At 50.5% G+C, this 18404-nt stretch overlaps 1 protein-coding gene across 1 annotated transcript in view; it reads right to left on the reverse strand.

Annotated features, from left to right (window-relative positions):
• Positions 1-14642, reverse strand: part of BCAP29 (B cell receptor associated protein 29) — a 79939-nt gene extending 65297 nt beyond the window's left edge. The window contains exon 1 of the mRNA XM_075345149.1: positions 14541-14642. The gene's annotated coding sequence lies outside the window, so the exon portion shown is untranslated. The remainder of the gene's footprint in view (positions 1-14540) is intronic.
• Between the last annotated feature and the right edge of the window lie 3762 nt (positions 14643-18404).

Raw genomic sequence — 18404 nt, forward strand, 5'->3', positions numbered from 1 at the left:
CAGGAAAGAATTTGCAGAAGACACTGGGTCAGGTGACAGTTGTGACACAGTTGTTTAATATAAAAGGCTGGGACGCTCAAGAAGAGGAGGAGCTGGTGACAAGAGAGGAGGCAGACGTTTGAGCAGTGGAGCGGACTTGCGGCCATTGCTGCAGTAGAAGCACTTGAAAGTGATCCAAACCAAAAAGAGAGAACCAGACTTCGTCAGTCAAGCACCAAAAAAACAGAAATCAAGAACCAGACTTTGCTGGTCAAGCACAAAGACGGAACTCTGAGAACCAGACTTCACTGGTCACGCACTGAATACCAGACGCTAATAACTGGATCCAGAAGATAGAACTGATGAGTGAGCTGGGAGGTTATATCCTGCTCAGACGAACGGTACTGACTGAGAAAAGTTACAACTAGAATTGGATTTGCGCCTTGACGTATTGTACTGCATCTCCGTTAGGACCTGTGTGCTGATTTAGGCTATATTCCCATGTTGCTTTTTTGCTGCTTTTTTACTGTAGCGAAACCAGATATCTTGGCAGTAAGAAAGCTTTTTTCAAAATCCCGAAGTCAGCTTCGCTTCAATCTTTTACGCATGAACAATACAAGGTGTTAGGGGCACTTTGCACACTACGACATCGCAAGCCGATGCTGCGATGCCGTGCGCGATAGTCCCCGCCCCAGTCGCGATATCATGGTGATAGCTGCTGTAGCGAACATTATCGCTACGGCAGCTTCACACGCACTTACCTGCCCTGCGACGTCGCTCTGGCTGGCGAACCGCCTCCTTACTAAGGGGGCGGGTCGTGCGGCCTCATAGCGACGTCACACGGCAGGCAGCCAATAGAAGCGGAGGGACGGAGATGAGCGGGACGTAAACATCTCGCCCACCTCCTTCCTTCCGCAAAGCCGGCGTGAGCCGCAGGTAGGAGATGTTCCTCGCTCCTGCGGCTTCACACACAGCGATGTGTGCTGCCGCAGGAACGAGGAACAACATCATAAAATCGTCCTTTCCCAATTAATGGAAATGACCGACGCTACACCAATGATACGATTACGATGCTTTTGCGCTCGTTAATCGTATCATAAAGGATTTACACACTACGACGTCGAGAGCGACGCTGGATGTGCGTCACTTTCGATTTGACCCCACCGACATCGCACCTGCGATGTCGTAGTGTGCAAAGGGCCCCTTAGACCACCAATGCAAGATGTGTGTGAAACCATAAAACATTTTTGTAAAAAAAGGCCAAATAGATCAAATTGTGTTTAGGGAAAAAGGTTTTCAGGTCTGAAAAAATAGTTCATGAAAGACAGCAGGGGGAGTTGAATTGGAAGGGCATTCAGTTGGTAGGGCATTGTTTACTTTCACACATTGGTAGGGCACTGTTTAGTCTCAAGGTGGTGTCACACACAGCGACGACGACAACGACGTCGCTGCTACGTCACCATTTTCTGTGACGTCCCGTCGCTGTCACTGTGTGTGACATCCAGCAACGAGCTGGCCCCTGCTGTGAGGTCGTTGCTGAATGTCCTGCTTCATTTTTTCGTTGTCGCTCTCCCGCTGTGACGCACACATCGCTGTGTGTGACAGCGAGAGAGCGACGAAATGAAGTGAGCAGGGAGCAGGAGCCGGCGTCTGGCAGCTGCGGAAAGCTGTAACCACTGTAAACATCGGGTAACCAAGGGAAGACCTTTCCCTGGTTACCCGATATTTACCTTCGTTACCAGCCTCCGCCGCTCTTGCTGCTAGTGCCGGATCCTGCTCTGAGCACATGTAGCTGCAGTACACATCGGGTAATTAACCCGATGTGTACTGTAGCTAGGAGTGCAGGTAGCCAGCGCTAAGCAGTGTGCGCGGCTCCCTGCTCTCTGCACATGTACCTGCAGTACACATCGGGTAATTAACCCTATGTGCACTGTAGCTAGGAGAGCAAGGAGCCAGCGCTAAGCAGTGTGCGCGGCTCCCTGCTCTCTGCACTGTGACATGTAGCTGCAGTACACATCGGGTTAATTAACCCGATGTGTACTGTAGCTAGGAGAGCAAGGAGCCAGCGCTAAGCAGTGTGCGCGGCTCCCTGCGTCTGCACATGTAGCGACGTTATGATCGCTGCTGCGTCGCTGTGTTTGACAGCTAAGCAGCGATCATAACAGCGACTTACAAGGTCGCTGTTACGTCACAGAAAATGGTGACGTAACAGCGATGTCGTTGTCGTTATGTGTGACACCAGCTTAACACTAGAGATGAGTGAACTCAAGGTTTGGTGTTCATACCAAACATTCTTTAAAAAAAACAAACAAACCAGAGTTCAGGTTCAGAGATCGGATACTTTACTACGCAAACCACTCTCTCGAGCATCACTGTGCTCGGGTACACACGGTGCTCTGTCCAGTGCGAGCTGCTTGCAGTGTTTGAATGGCTCGAACTGGGGGTAACAACAGCATGATCAGATGTAGTGAGCACCCCAAAAACAAAACTGGCTGGCCGTGGAGACCCGAACTGCCTAATCAGTGACTTCCAATGAGGTACAGGTCAAGTCCGGGTCACAAACCGAACTTTATCTAAATTGCGGCTGAACCAACCGAACGTCCCCGGGTCCGGTCATCTGTAACACCGATTATATAACTTAATTAAACTGTACAGCGACAGGAGAAACATAAATGGTGATGTGACAATACAAAGACATTATGGTTTATACTTGAGAAAATCACAAAAATACAAGGGTTTTCACCCTGCTTTACCAGTTTTATTTTTCACTAAAAACATTGAGGATTGCAGCGGTTTTTTTTTACTTACTCATTGCTCTCTATGGGTGTAAAAAACACTGAAAGAATTGACAAGTTGTTTCTTTTAAAGCCGCGACAGTTTTCAAGTTCAGTCAGGAAAAAAAAACAAACCCAATCATGTGCATGAGATTTCTGCAGACAAATGACACAGCAAAAACACAGCTAAAAAAAAGACAGCAAAAACGCAGCTAAAAAAAAAGACACAGCAAAAACGCAGCAACACCTGCTTTTTTGAAACAGCTTTATTTACTGCCAAGAAAACAGGTTTTTCTGCAACAAAAAAGCAACGTGTGAACAAACCCTTTATTTCTTGTTATACTGACTCATCTGGTTAAGGCTGGTTTCAGACATCAGTGTTTTAGGTACGTGTGACATTCCTTTTTAACACGGAAGCCACACGTACCCATGTTATTCTATACTGGTACTCACACGACTGTGCTTTCACACGGACCATGTGACCTCTCATGACCCTGCACGCACACACGGAGAAATGTCAGTTTTTTTCTCCGGCAGCACGGGTGTCACATGGATCGCACACTGATGTAATCCGTGTGACATCAGTGTGACACGTACCGGAGAAAACACGGGTCTTTTTAATACAAAGATTTTCTATATTTTCCTGTATCCAGCAATGCTGCCTCCCGCTCTTGACCCCCCGCTCATTATACTCACTGAATATTCAGTGCCCTGTGGAGCTGGAAGCCGGAGCATCGCGGGGACTTCAGTGCCGGGGACTGCATCACTGGGTGAGTATACAGCAGAGTTTGTGTGTGTGTGTGTGTGTGTGTGTGTGAGAGTGTATATGTGTGACGACATGGACTGTGTCAGTGCCTAGCATGGGTTAAGTCTCTTAAAATTTAGCCAGACATGAAGATAGTTTGTTTATAGATGGGGGATAAGCCCCTCATTGTTTCTATAAGACTCTTAGGAGTATAGGGTTACAGTTCTTCTTGACTCATGTAATTGCCTTGGCCAGTAAAGGTTAGGCACCCAGACAAATGAATTTTGCGAACCTCCCATTGTATTACTATGTGAATTGCTAGATCTGATGTAACTTAGGGGTACTTCTCACATAGCGAGATCGCTAGCGAGATCGCTGCTGAGTCACGTTTTTTGTGACGCACCAGTGACCTCATTAGCGATCTCGCTGTGTGTGACACTGAGCAGCGATCTGGCCCCTGCTGTGAAATCGCTGCTCGTTACACACTGTGCTGGTTCATTTTTTGGACGTTGCTATCCTGCTGTGAAGCACACATCGCTGTGTTTGACAGCGAGAGAGCAGCGATCTGAATGTGAAGGGAGGCGGCGTCTGGCAGCCTGCGGTAAGCTGTAACCAAGGTAAATATTGAGTAACCAAGGGAAGCCCTTTGCTTGGTTACCCGATATTTACCTTGGTTACTAGCGTCCGCCACTCTCACGCTGCCAGTGCCGGCTCCCTGCACACGTAGCCGGAGTACACATTGGGTAAATAAGCAAAGCGGTTTGCTTATTAACCCGATGTGTACTCTGGCTAGGAGTGCAGGGAGCCAGCGCTAAGCGGTGTGCGCTGGTAACCAAGGTAAATATCGGGTAACCAAGCGAAGTGCTTTGCTTGGTTACCCGATATTTACCTCAGTTACCAAGCGCATCGCTTCCACACGTCGCTGCTGGCTGGAGGCAGGTCACTGGTCGCTGGTGAGATCTGCCTAATTGACAGCTTACCAGCGACCATGTAGTGACGCACCAGCGATTCTGACCAGGTCAGATCGCTGGTGGGATCGCTGGGGCGTCGCTAAAGTGTGACGGTACCCTTAGCTGTCTCTCCCTTGTCTATGTATATTTTCTATACGGCTTGAAATCTAGCCAATAAGAGCCCAGTCTTATCCATTAATCATGAAGACCCCAATGGTCTGAATGGAGAGCTCAGTGGTATAAAAAGGAAGACTGTCCATTGCCCGGGTAGACTCTTGCTACATGCTACCAATCTAGGACCTGCGGATCCGATTGGCAAACCATAACTGAACCTGGATTATAATACTATATGGACTTCAGCATCGAATGCAAGGATTCGGCTGAGCTATCAAAGACTACCTAAGGAAAGAATCCAGCTTGGGACAATCCAGTCGCCTGACTACAGGTTTTGCGGTCCTCAGCCAACTTCCTAAATCTGGCGTTATTCCATTCTCGGTGGGTGCCCGCCGAAAGCGGGGTGCTGCTGGTGTGGAGTAAGTAGTCCTGGAAGCTTTGAGGCACGGACATTCTAATCCCTAGTGAGCCAGTGGAAGGGTGAGAAACTGTTGCAGGTTACATTTTGTGGTTTTGCTGGTTATGTGCTATGTGCCGTTAATTGTTTGGGATCCAATAAAGTCTTAATATTGTGATTCCCTCACCCTGTGTTGTTTGAGTAGTGTTCCGCCCATGGTTAAGGAGGTCGGTGTTCAGTTGGGATGAGCCCTGGGCCACGCTGTCTTTCTAAAGGCGGCCGGGCCAGCGGACGAGAGCACTCACTGACCCCCGTGTCTCCACAGTGAGAACCTGCAAGCCGGATCATCGTGGGGCCAACATCGGGGACTCATAACAGTTCGCAATGAACTCTGATGAACCCATGAAGCTGTAGCGTGGGTGTCGCGGAGGTGTCATCAGGATGTCATCAGAGTTCATTGGGAACTCCAATGACCTCCTGTGGATACAGTGATGGCACAGCACATGGGCAAAACACACACACATACACACACATACTGATGGCACGGCACATGGGCAACACACACACAGAGTGATGGCACAGCATACGGGCAACACACACACAGACACACACACACAGTGATGGCACAGCACAGGGGCAAGACACACACAGTGATGGCACAGCACAGGGGCAACAGACACACACACATACAGTGCTGGCAATGCACAGGGGCAACACACACACACACACACACACAGTGATGGCACTGCACAGGGGCAACAGACACACACACACAGTGATGGCACTGCACAGGGGCAACAGACACACACACAGTGATGGCACTGCACAGGGGCAACAGACACACACACAGTGATGGCACTGCACAGGGACAACAGACACACACACAGTGATGGCACTGCACAGGGACAACAGACACACACACAGTGATGGCACTGCACAGGGACAACAGACACACACACAGTGATGGCACTGCACAGGGACAGACAGACACACACAGTGATGGAAGTGCATAGGGGCAACAGATATACACACACACACACATACATACAGTGATGGCACAGCACAGGGCAGTTTCTTTCTGTAGTGTTACAGGCAGACATTTGTACATTATAATACTCGCCTGCTCCTGTGCTGTGATGATAGTGGCTCCGGCCTTCCTGTTGCATGCACTTCCTGTGGGTCCTCCTGGCTCCTTCCCTCCCTGCTTTTACTTTTTATTCCTTTTGTTCTGTTCTCACTGTTTTTCTGCTCTCTGTTTGCTTTTCTCTCTTTTCTATAGTCTCTACTCCTCCTCCACTCCAGGACTGTTTTCCTCTTCTCCACGGCTGTACTGAACAAGCTCCGCCCCCTCTCCTGATTGGCTGTTCTCCTTGAATCTCTCACAGCTCTCTGATTGGAGGAAGAAGCTGCCTGGCCACTCCCTCCTCTTCAGCACAGGCCCGCACAGTGTACAGTGTGGACGACTCTGCAACAAACAGTGGCGGCACCCAGTGGTGTTAATCAGCTGCTTGGTGACAGCCCCGGGGGCATGATGCATGAACATGAAAACGTACACATGGCGGGCAGTTGCTTTGGGCCCCTCCAGCTCACGGGCCCCGTAGCAGTGGCATGGTCTGCCTCTATTGACTGTACGCCACTAGCGCTATGACTCTGCACTACATTGTATACTTCCGTCTGTGGGAAGAGCTTTGTATAAGGCGCCAGAATATTGAGCACACGCATCACTTGTACCAACATATGCCACATAACTCACCCGCCACTGAGTTGTTTCTTGCATTATACTTTACTGCAGCATTTTTTTCTTGGCAATCATGAATGAGACTTCTGTAAAGTTACAAGCAACATTTCTGACTAGTGGAAATAGGAGCCTGAGGTCACTCATGTCTGAGGAGCAGGCAGATGCCGCATGTGTACTGTCCAAGTGATCTACGCAACTAATGCAGCTGAAGATGGGAGATCAGGGCATAGCTGCATGAAGGAAACGCTCCTGGTTACTTAGCCATGGATCCCGCACCCACCATGTAGATCGGACTTTATCAAATCTCATCCACGTACAATGGAACGTTTCCACAACTAAATGTACTTGAATGTGTGAATTTCTTCTTTTAATCACACAGGTTCACAGGTAACATTGCTTATGTTAATTCTTTGGATTTGTGTTTGGGAAATCCACAGCAGACTTTAAAGAATCCCCCACACCAGTTTGTGTAGACAACCAGACTTCACCCCATGCTGCTAGGTTTAGCAAAATCACAGCAATCCTCACAAGGAATATCTGCAAATCTGTGGCAGTCTGGTTTTGTGGCAAATTCCACAGTAGATTTGCCTTGGACGATGGCGAGCGTTCCATGGACAGCACACACCTGTTACACTCAGTATCACACTGCGCAAGGCCATTTCCACACAACTGTCACATATACGGTATATATATATAAAAATAAAAAAAAAAAATCGCAGCAAGGACTATTTTGGTCCATCTTTTTACAGACCGAAATGATTCATGAGATGAAAAGTAGTGTCAGCATCTGTCCACCGTCTCAGTGGTTAGCACTGTTGTTTTGCAGCGCTGGGGTCCTGGTTTCAATTCTAACCAAGGAAGGAGTTTGTATGTTTTCTCAATGTCTCTGTGGGTGTTCTCCGGTTTCTTCCCACAATCCAAAGACGTATTGTGAGCCCCAACGGGGACGGTGATGATCACGTCTGTAAAGCACTTTGGAATATGATGGCTATAATAGCATGATAAGAATAACAACAATAATATAAGGCTAAGTTCACATTTCCGTTGTTTTGTATCAGTCACATGCGTCGCTTGACGCATGTGACTGATGCGCTGTTCAACGCTGTACAACGGATGACAAAGAACAGAATTCTTTGTCGGATTCCGTTGTGTGCGGGGGGGGCGGAGTTCGGGGGCGGAGTTCGGGGAAGGGGGGGAGGAGCGAGCGGTGCCGTGGCACCGAGGACGTCAGTGCCGCAGGGACTGCAGGACAGGTGAGTGTGTGTGCGTGTGTGTGTGTGTATACACATGCTGAATGCGGGAGGGGGCGGAGCCGAGCGGGGGGCAGGGCCAGGCGCTGAGGATGTCAGTGGCAGTGCTGCGGTCTGCATGGCTGGGGACAGGTGAGTGTATGTGTATGTGTGAGTGTGTGTGTATACACACACATGTGCGGAGTGCGGGAGGGGGCGGGGCCGTGCGGGGAAGTGTCGGCCTCCCTGCACACGTAACCAGACTAAATATCGGGTAGCAAAGCACCCGTTGTTTACCTTGGTTACCCGATATTTACCTTGGTTACGGGCTTACACCGCTTAGCGCTGGCTCCTTGCACCGTAACCAGGGTAAATATCGGGTAACCAACCAAAGCTGGTGACGTGAGCAGGGAGCCAGAGAACATGCGCAGCGAAATCCGACGGATCGCGCTGCTCAAAAAACGTTACATGCTGCGTTCCTCCCGACCGGCGGTCAGTCGTTCCACGACTGATCAGTCGGGCGGAGAGTGCTACGTAGCATCATCAGTGACAATCCGCTGCTCATACAAGTCCATGGGAGCAACGGAATCCGCTAAACGGATTCCGTTGTTTACAAGAGCAGCGGATTGTGACTGATACATTTTAGCGGAAATGTGAACCTAGCCTAAGATGCTAATTCCTTTGCAGCCTACCACTGAGCTCCCATAGATCAGTAGTGGAGTTAAATGGCACTGCATACCATAAGGCATGTGAAGATGTTTAATTAGGCTTTATTCAGAATATCTCACATCTGTAGATTAAAGGGAACCTGTCAGGTCCAACAAGCAGCCAGAACCACGAGCAGTTCTGGGTGCATAGTGCTAATCCCTGCCTAACCGTCCCTGTATACACTAGCATAGATAAAGAGATCTATAGAAAAACTATTTCTAAAGATTGTTTATTATATGCTAATGAGGCCAGTGACTACTTGCAAGGGCGTTTCTCCCCTTAGCTCAGGGGTGGGGAACCTCCGGCCCGCGATGACATTTAATGCGGCCCCTGGGCACATTCCAGGCTACCCCAGTGCTCGAGCAGCACTTGCGCTTTTGCCAGCTGCCGGCCCTTTAAAATCCCAGTGCGTTATGGGTAGATGCTAGAATGTACGGGCTATTTACAGATCCTGATTGCAGCCCGTACTAGAATGTACGGGCTCTTTTCGGGACCTGACTACAGCCCATACATTCTAGACTGAACCCGGGACTGTACTCGCATGCTGAGGGTTTACCTTGAGGGCGGGGTAAACAGCGCGCTGTGCTCCAGTCACAGCAGAAGAGGTGCAGCAGATGCCTTCCTGCTGTACATGCCTCCCGGACCTGTGCTATGTGACTACTCCAACCTCCCCTTGTACTGTGAGTATGTAAAATGCAACCCATCGCTGCCCCCCCCATCCAGTGCTGTGTACCCCCTAGTACTGTGTGTAACCCCTCAGTGCTATGTAATCTGTGCAGCCTCCTAGTGCTGTCAGTGCTGCCACATCGTGCTCTCCCTGCTGCCTCCTAGTGCTGTCACCTAATGCTCTCCATGCTGCCTTTTAGTGCTGTCACTGTCAGTGCTCTTTGTGCTGCCACCTAGTGCTCTTTGTGCTGCCACCTAGTGCTCTTTGTGCTGCCGCCTACTGCTCCCTGTGCTGCCGCCTAGCGCTCCCTGTGCTGCCGCCTAGCGCTCCCTGTGCTGCCGCCTAGCGCTCCCTGTGCTGCCGCCTAGCGCTCCCTGTGCTGCCGCCTAGCGCTCCCTGTGCTGCCGCCTAGCTCTCCCTGTGCTGCCGCCTAGCTCTCTCTGTGCTGCCGCCTAGCTCTCCCTGTGCTGCCGCCTAGCTCTCTCTGTGCTGCCGCCTAGCTCTCTCTGTGCTGCCGCCTAGTGCTGTCCGTTGTGACGCCTAGTGCTGTCCGTTGTGCCGCCGCCTAGTTCTGTCCGTGCTGCCGCCTAGCGCTCTCTGTGCTGACGCCTAGCGCTCTCTGTGCTGACGCCTAGCGCTCTCTGTGCTGACGCCTAGCGCTCTCTGTGCTGATGCCTAGCGCTCTCTGTGCTGATGCCTAGCGCTCTCTGTGCTGACGCCTAGCGCTCTCTGTGCTGACGCCTAGCGCTGTCCGTTGTGCCGCCTAGCGCTGTCCGTTGTGCCGCCTAGCGCTGTCCGTTGTGCCGCCTAGCGCTGTCCGTTGTGCCGCCTAGCGCTGTCCGTTGTGCCGCCTAGCGCTGTCAGTTGCGTTGCCTAGTGCTGTCCGTTGTGCCGCCGCCTAGTGCTGTCTGTGCCCGCCACTAGTGCTGTCCATGCTTAGCATCTCCTGTGATGTATACACCCCTCCTGTGATCTATGCGCTGCTCCTGTGATGTATACGCCCCAGCCTGTCCTGGGATGTATATGCCTCAATGTTTCCTGTGATGTATATGCCTCAGTGTCTCCTGTGATGTATATGCGCCCCAGTGTCTTCTGTGATGTATATGCCCCAGCTTCTCCTGGGATGTATATGCCCCAGCTTCTCCTGGGATGTATATGCCCCAGCTTCTCCTGGGATGTATATGCCCCAGCTTCTCCTGGGATGTATATGCCCCAGCTTCTCCTGGGATGTATATGCCCCAGCTTCTCCTGGGATGTATATGCCCCAGCTTCTCCTGGGATGTATATGCCCCAGCTTCTCCTGGGATGTATATGCCCCAGCTTCTCCTGGGATGTATATGCCCCAGCTTCTCCTGGGATGTGTATGCCCCCAGCCTCTCCAGACCAAGACAAACCTGGAAAAGCAGTTGTGAGAAACAAAATGATCAATATCACCGAACATCACAGCCGCTCCAGCCACCACATTAGGGGTGAGTTAATTAATGGTTTGAATGAATATAGCCTGGTCGTTTTCAAGTTGATAATTTGGTGCGGCCCCCGAAGGTTGGTAGAAAATTCCAAATGGCCCCCGGCAGTAAAAAGGTTCCCCACCCCTGTCTTAGCTAATCAACTCATATATCATGCCAGCACGCCCCTGTGGGCTTCTAACATGCTAATGAATACACTGCGACACCGCACATACCTCACTGTTCATGGCGGCCGGCGGAGGATGGATGTGCTCTGTGCATGATCTGGAGTCCTCAGCACTTCTGATGCCGGGAAGCTTACACCCAGCATCAATTTAATGCACATGATCAGAAGTGCTGAGGACTCCAGATCATGCACAGAGCACATCCATCCTCCGCCGGCTGCCATGAACAGTGAGGTATGTGCGGTGTCGCAGTGTATTCATTAGCATGTTAGAAGCCCACAGGGGCGTGCTAACATGCTTTGTGGGCAGACTAGCTTAGAGAACAAATGCCCTTGGGACTAGTCACTGGCCTCATTAGCATACGATAAAAGATCCTTAGAAATACTTTTTCTATAGATCCCTTTATCTACGCTAGTGTATGCAGGGACAGTTAGGCAGGGATTAGCAATATGCACCCAGAACTGCTCGTGGTTCTGCGTGCATATTGCATCTGACAGGTTCACTTTAAGTTCCTGTACAGAAAAAAAAACGTTTCAGGTAAATACTCTTCATCAGACTGCGGAAAAATATGAGAGTATACAACTACAGTATATATTAGTGGAATATCAAATTCTCAAGACATTATAAAGATACATATCAAAAATGTGTAGGGTAAAGCTTAGTGTAGAGAACAGTAGCTGAGGCAGTCAGTTATCAAATGTGAGGGTGAACGGTATGGAAAGGATATCTGACCCATAGAAGAGGGGAACCGAATTAAAAAAGAGAAACGTACAGACCGAGGCAATGAAGGCCTCTTTCACACGTCTGTGGGCAAGAGGAGCCAAAAAGGGAAAAGAGTTGCCAACTTGACTTTAGTTTTTATGGACGGTTTATCAAAAAATCACGGACAAACAATATTTTATATGGACTTATAAAACCACAATAAATGATTCTGATAAGTGATCCATGTCCCAGTACATGATTCTGATAAGTGATCCGTGTCCCAGTTCATGATTCTGATAAGTGATCCGTGTCCCCAGGACATGATTCTGATAAGTGATCCGTGTCCCAGTACATGATTCTGATAAGTGTTCCGTGTCCCAGGACATGATTCTGATAAGTGATCCGTGTCCCAGTACATGATTCTGATAAGTGTTCCGTGTCCCAGGACATGATTCTGATAAGTGATCCGTGTCCCCAGGACATGATTCTGATAAGTGATCCGTGTCCCCAGGACATGATTCTGATAAGTGATCCGTGTCCCCAGGACATGATTCTGATAAGTGATCCGTGTCCCCAGGACATGATTCTGATAAGTGATCCGTGTCCCCAGTACATGATTCTGATAAGTGATCCGTGTCCCCAGTACATGATTCTGATAAGTGATCCGTGTCCCCAGTACATGATTCTGATAAGTGATCCGTGTCCCCAGTACATGATTCTGATAAGTGATCCGTGTCCCCAGGACATGATTCTGATAAGTGATCTGTGTCCCCAGGACATGATTCTGATAAGTGATCTGTGTCCCCAGGACATGATTCTGATAAGTGATCCGTGTCCCCAGGACATGATTCTGATAAGTGATCCGTGTCCCCAGGACATGATTCTGATAAGTGATCCGTGTCCCCAGGACATGATTCTGATAAGTGATCCATGTCCCAGGACATGATTCTGATAAGTGATCCATGTCCCAGGACATGATTCTGATAAGTGATCAGCTGCAGTCACTGTAAACTGGTGATCTGTACAAGTTTCTTCAGGCTCAATTATTATTTTTACAGACAGCAAAAAGTGTCTTATTTTTAAGGACTGTAATGGAATTTTTGGACAGTTGGCAAATGGAGAGGGGGCAAAAAGAAAAAGGAAGAGGATGGTGATGAATGAAAATAACAGACCAGAAAACATAGGTGTTAGGCCCGTTTCACACGTCAGTGAAAAACACAGACGTTTTTCACTGGCGTGTAAAACACGCACATGTCCCTGCGTGTGCCGTGAATCTCGGCACACGTGGGTTGTCTAAGTGCAATCCGGGCTCCGTTCTCCGTGGCCCATGATTGCACTTAGAAATCAACTCACCTGTGCCCGCTCCCGCTCTCCGTGGTGCTGAATCCTCCCGCGGTGCAGCATCCGGCCGGCGGTGACTCCTGCAGCAGCTGCTTCCAGGTCGGCTGTGTCGCGCATAATGAATATGCGCGACAGTAATCAGCCGGCTTAGAAGCAGCAGGGAGAACGGGCTGCAGAGGACATCGAGGGACGCCGGGTGAGTTAAAATGATTTTTATTTTAAAAGCACGTTTTTTTCTGGCACGTGTTTCACGGACCACACCACTGCGTGGTCCGTGGGACATCAGTGATGCCAGAAAAAAATGGACATGTCTCCGTGCGGCAATCACGCACACGCGGGTACGCTGCACGGAGACACGTGCAGTGACAAATCACTGACGTGTGAGCAGACCCATTCATTATAATGGGTCTGCGTATGTCAGTGATTCTGGTACGTTTAAAAAAAAGCACAAACGTACCAGAATCACTGACGTGTGAAAGGGGCCTTAGGGTACTTTCACACTTGCGTTGTTTTCCTTCCGTTACAATCCGCAGTTTTGGAAAACAGCGGAATCCGTTAACGGATTCCGCTGTTTCCCATAGACTTGTATGGGTGATGGATTGTACCAAAAGGACCTGCGTTGCTTCCGCTGGGCGACGCTCTGTTGCTTCTGCCCAGCGGGAGGAACGCAGTATGTAACGTTGTTTTGAGCAGCGGAATCCTCAGGATTTCACTGCGCATGCTCTTTTTTTTTTTTTTAAAATCACAAACTTTATTTTGTCTTGCAGTGGCCGAACGTTCAGCTGAGCACTCGCCCACCGGCATGCCCGGCCGCCGGCTATTGAGAGCGATCAGCTGAGCGCCCTGCCGCCGGCATGTGACAGCGCTCAACTGAGCCACCGGCCGCTGGCTATTGAGAGCGATCAGCTGAGCGCCTGGCTGCCGGCTATTGAGAGTGATCAGCTGAGCGCCTGGCTGCCGGCTATTGAGAGTGATCAGCTGAGCGCCCGGCCGCTGGCTATTGAGAGCGATCAGCTGAGCGCCCGGCTGCCGGCTATTGAGAGTGATCAGCTGAGCGTTCACAATAGTCTGCTGCCGTTAAAACTGTAAAGAAGAAAAAAAAAATAAATTTAAAAAAAAAAAAAAAAAGCTTTCCATTGTTTTGTACGATCCGTAGCATCCGTTGTGCCACTATATGCAACGCATCCGTCACACAACGCAATGCTACGGAAGCCGTCCAATGCAAGTGTGAAACTAGCCTTAGGGTCACAGTGAGCTGGGACATGCTTCAGAATTAGAGAGCTGCAGGGGTCGGGGTGGGCTCCCCCAGAGCAAACCTAGAAAAAAATAGGAGTGGGTTACAATGGTACCACTGAGCACCAACCCTAGAAGAGACTGGCGGCAGGAGACTGCCCATCAGTATGGAGAGCAATACTGGACACTGAGAGATAGCTGTGCCTGGTCATTATTAATCCCAACCCACAGAATGGAGGAAGGAGAAGCAGACTTCACATGGAGGGAAAGAGGAGGGGGAGGAGAAAGCGCAGGACACACAGTGCTGCAGACCACACAAGTAACGCGACTTACCGAGTACTGTGTGTGAACAGCGTGTGCCGGGGCTGACACCGTCCTGTATAGAAAGTAACTGCTCCTGGGAGGGGTGACGTCACAGGAAGGGGCGGGGCCTCCCCAGCAGCGCCGATACCAGGAAGCAGCACTGTGTGTGCAGGGTCTGCACTCTGCAGGTGATGAGGAGGCGCGCGGAGACTGGTCCTGAGGGGACTGGGAGCCGCACACGGCAGCTGTGTGTGGACGGGAAGCAACTGTTTCTTTCTATACATAGGACTGAGGGATCTATATATGGGGCTATATTTTAGGGCACAGAAAACCTACTGTTACTACATGAGGGCTGCATGTGGAAGAGTTACACAGGGAAGGATTGCTGCTACTTCTGTGGGGCTGCATGTTGGGGGATGAGCATGGAAGGAGGTGATGTTACTCGCGTGGGGCTGCATGCTAGGGGATTGCGTGGGCAAGTGGTTGATATCGTTCACAGGGGGGCTGCATGCTGGGGTATTGCTAGGGTGATGTTGACTCCTGTGGGGCTGCATGTTGGGGGGGATCATGTGGGCGAAGGGGGTGATGTTAGCTCCTGTGGGGCTGCGTGTTGTCCCCTGTTGCGCAAGGGGGTGATGTCGCTCGCATGGGGCTGCATGCTGGGGGATCGTTTGGGGGAAGGGGGTGATGTCGCTCGCATGGGGCTGCATGCTGGGGGATCGTTTGGGGGAAGGGGGTGATGTCGCTCGCATGGGGCTGCATGCTGGGGGATCGTTTGGGGGAAGGGGGTGATGTCGCTCGCATGGGGCTGCATGCTGGGGGATCGTTTGGGGGAAGGGGGTGATGTCGCTCGCATGGGGCTGCATGCTGGGGGATCGTTTGGGGGAAGGGGGTGATGTTGCCACGTGTCGCTCCATGCTGGTGAATTGCAAGGGGCTGATGTTGCTCGCTTGGGGATGCATAGTGAGTGGCTGGGTTGATGTAACTTGCATGGGGCTGCATGTTTGGGGTCCTATTTTTCTAGTTAACTAAGTAAAAACAATTGTTGGTGCCACATAATGGGCTATATCCTCCTCAGACACTGTGCAGCTCAATTTTAGTCTATTGTCCGTAGTCCTGCATGATATTTTATATTCTTTTTAATTCTAGGTACTGTGGATTCCCCCCCATCATTTTTTCTCCATCCCATGCGCTCCACAGTAGTGTACCTCCCTGTGAACGCCGTGTCATTACAGGTCAGCTGCTCACCGTGGTTGCTACCTCAGTGGAGTGCTGGAGGCCCTACAATCCATGCAAGGCCACTGAAGGGGGGACCTCAGATAAATGAGTATAATCCCTCCTAATCTTCTCCCTCCCCTCTATTTCTATTGGTGTTCTCTGGGGGGTTTCCCACCATTTTATTTCCTTGAGAGCATTCTTTTCCCCCTTCTGCTTTACATGCTACAGGCTTTGATTGCACTGCGGAGGAGGTATGTCCACGTACTGTGGGAATGGGCTAAAGAAGGAGCAAGGCTCCTAGGGGAGTAAGAAGCAAGGACCATGTAACAACGTGGCGAGAATGGGTAAAAAATGGAACGAGTTAGGAAGTAGGAGCACAGCTCATGCATTAATATTGAAGGAAGTCAATATGGCTGAGCTGGCAAAGATCAAGGTGGTTAGATACCGTATTTTTCAAGATGCACCCCAAATTTAGAGGAAAAAAAATATGGGGTTCGTCTTACAATCCGGTGGTGTCGTCGTACTAGGAGCAGGCAACAGCGGTGGTGGAGCGAGGTCACAGGAGGCAGGGGCGGTGGTGGAATAAGGCGATGCTACGGGCACTATGCTGGAGCTGCAGGCCAAGGGAGCTGCGCTGTGCTATGACTACCGGCCAAGGGAGCTGCGCTGTGCTAGGACTACCGGCCAAGGGAGCTGCGCTGTGTTAGGACTTCCGGCCAAGGGAGCTGCGCTGTGCTAGGACTACCGGCCAAGGGAGCTGCGCTGTGCTAGGACTACCGGCCAAGGGAGCTGCGCTGTGCTAGGACTTCCGGCCAAGGGAGCTGCGCTGTGCTAGGACTTCCGGCCAAGGGAGCTGCGCTGTGCTAGGACTTCCGGCCAAGGGAGCTGCGCTGTGCTAGGACTTCCGGCCAAGGGAGCTGCGCTGTGCTAGGACTTCCGGCCAAGGGAGCTGCGCTGTGCTAGGACTTCCGGCCAAGGGAGCTGCGCTGTGCTAGGACTACCGGCCAAGGGAGCTGCGCTGTGCTAGGACCACTGGCCAAGGGAGCTGCGCTGTGCTAGGACCACTGGCCAAGGGAGCTGCGCTGTGCTAGGACTACCGGCCAAGGGAGCTGCGCTGTGCTAGGACTACCGGCCAAGGGAGCTGCGCTGTGCTAGGACTACCGGCCAAGGGAGCTGCGCTGTGCTAGGACTACCGGCCAAGGGAGCTGCGCTGTGCTAGGACTACCGGCCAAGGGCGCTGCGCTGGGGCTGTGGGCGCCATCCTGAAAATGTCGGCAGTGTGGACTTCAAATAATGATGCCTGGAGTCAGCACGTGCACAGCTAGAGCTCAAGATCTCATCTGCACACGAGCCGCCTCCGGCCCATTGATCTCTCAGCAGCGGATTAAGGAAAATGGCGCCCAGAGGTGGCGTGTGCGCAGATGAGAACTTGAGCCGAGAGCTCCATCTGCGCGCATGCTGACTCCGGTCGCCATTATTTTGAGGTCCACACTGCTATTTTTAGGATGGCGCCCACAGCCTCAGCATAGCGCCTTCGGCCTGCAGCTCCAGCACATTGCGCCTGCAGCTCCAGCACAGCACCCCCCCGCATAGCAGAGCTCACTCAGCCCCAGCACAGCGCCCGAGGCATTGCTCTTGCGACCTCCCTCCACCATCCCTGGTAAGCAGCATTTGAATTATAAGATGCACCCCTCAAATTTTTGAAAGGAAAAGTGCGTCTTATAATCCGAAAAATACGGTATATACTTCCACACAGTTCCAGACCTATGTAAGTTCACTATACATCCTTTAGGGATCTCAAGAACTATATAAAGACAATATAAATTGCTATGTATGCAGATATTAATAAGGTTAAAATGTATAATAAAGGACTATGTCTCTGTATGATGCCCCAGGTGTATATTCACTTGTTAATACGTATAGTAGATCTGTCACTACATTTTTTTTGGTAATCTGCTGTGACAGGTGCTCTTGTCTGATGCAATTCATTTGACTTTCATATATCGTGAGATGGGAAGTAATTTAATAAACCTGCTTGGTTTCAAGTATCGTACCTTAGTAGACTATTCTTGTTTTGTAGGTTTTTAGTAAAAGTCAAATGTGAGATGTCCATTGGTTATATTTACCTGAACATCTAGGAAGAGAAAGGATTTGCTGTCTCTTTGAGAGAGTTTAAAGGGAATCTGTCACCAATTGTTTGCATCGTAATCTAAGAACAGCATACCGTAGGGGCAGAGATCCAGAGTCCAGCGATGTGTCACTTACTGGGCTGCTTATTGTAATTTTGATAATTTATGGCTGATTATCACTGATATTATCATTAGAGGGTCACTTGGCTGCTGCCAGGTAGGCCAGCATATTCATGAGCTCTGTATAAGTGTAGAGTCACACTAGTGTATGGCATCGGATGCGATTTGCTAATGACCCTCGGCTCAGGCTCTGCTGTGAGCGTGAGCCAAGCGTCATGCGTCTGGTCTGATTCCTGCGATCGGATTACAGCTGCGGAAGAGAGGGAGAGAATGATCTCTCCATCTCCTCCATTGTCAGTTTGTGCATATATCGCATTGCGCCTGAATGTCATCAGAGTCCGACGTTTCACTCGCACCCATAAACTTGTATGGGTGCAAGTGATATGAGACTTGCAGACAATCACAGCATGCTGCCATTTCCCCCCCC

This window comes from Anomaloglossus baeobatrachus, chromosome 4, assembly GCF_048569485.1.
Source record: "Anomaloglossus baeobatrachus isolate aAnoBae1 chromosome 4, aAnoBae1.hap1, whole genome shotgun sequence".
NCBI classification, from domain to species: Eukaryota; Metazoa; Chordata; class Amphibia; order Anura; family Aromobatidae; genus Anomaloglossus; species Anomaloglossus baeobatrachus.